Raw genomic sequence first — 1,147 nt, forward strand, 5'->3', positions numbered from 1 at the left:
TTGTAAACCTAAAACAGCAAAAGTAAACATTAGAGGAGTAACTGGAAAGGCAAAACAAAATTTAGATGTTGATATAACACCTGAGAACCAGCATGGTGCTGTGGTTTGAGTGTTGCACCACAGGATCAGGGTTCGAATCCCTGCTCAGCCACAGAAACCCACTGGGTGACCTTTGGCAAGTCACACTCTCTCAGCCTCAGAGGAAAGCAAAGGCAATCCCCCTATGAACATATCTTGCCAAGAAAACCCCATGACAAGGTCACCATAAGTAGAAAAGGACTTGAAGTCACATATCAACATATAACATACGGTGTGCGTACTGCTTTTCCAGACTAATACAGCTATACTTTTGAATATAACACATGGTTAAACACGATGACCTCTGAGATTCCCTCAACTCAGCAAGCTTATTTGAGCTCACCGACACACCAAGCTGAAAACCTCACCAAACTACAAATCCCAGGATTCCTTTAGGGTAAGTCATGGCAGTTGAAAGTGGTGCCAAACCACTTTAATTCTGCAGTGTGGCTGCACTCTCTATCCTCTTGCGCTTTCAGCTCGAAGTAACTTCCGTCCAAAACACACCGAGGTCGTCATGTTTAAACCATGTGTTATATTACAAAAGCATAGCTGTATTAGTCTGGAAAAGCAGTACGCAAAGGGATCTTGTAGCACCATGTTATACACACCACAGAAATAATCCAGTCTGATACTGCTTTAACAGCCTTGGCTCAATGCTGGGGAATTCTGGGAACCGTAGTTTTGTGAGACATTTATCCTCCTCTGTCAGAGAGCTCTGGTGCCACAACAAACTACAATCCCCAGGACTCCCTAGCACTGAGCCAGGGCAGTTCAAGCGATCTCAAACCAGATTAACTCTGCAGTGTGTTTTGGACCCATGTTTTCTTCAAGTTTCTCAACATTTCTTCCCCTTCACTTCATCAGTCCTCAACAACAATATATATATATTGTTTTGCTGTATTCCATTCTACACAACCACTTGTATGGTTGTTTGTTGTTGTAATTGTTTTTATTGTGTTTTGTAATACTGTTGGGGTATGGGACTGTGATGGTTTTACCTGTTTTTATCCTTGTTGTACACCGCTGTGATCCTAGGAACAGCGGTATAGAAATAAAATTTTATTAT

Source organism: Sceloporus occidentalis, unplaced genomic scaffold, assembly GCF_023333645.1.
Source record: "Sceloporus occidentalis isolate IW3139 unplaced genomic scaffold, rSceOcc1.0.p SCAF_7, whole genome shotgun sequence".
Taxonomy (NCBI): Eukaryota; Metazoa; Chordata; class Lepidosauria; order Squamata; family Phrynosomatidae; genus Sceloporus; species Sceloporus occidentalis.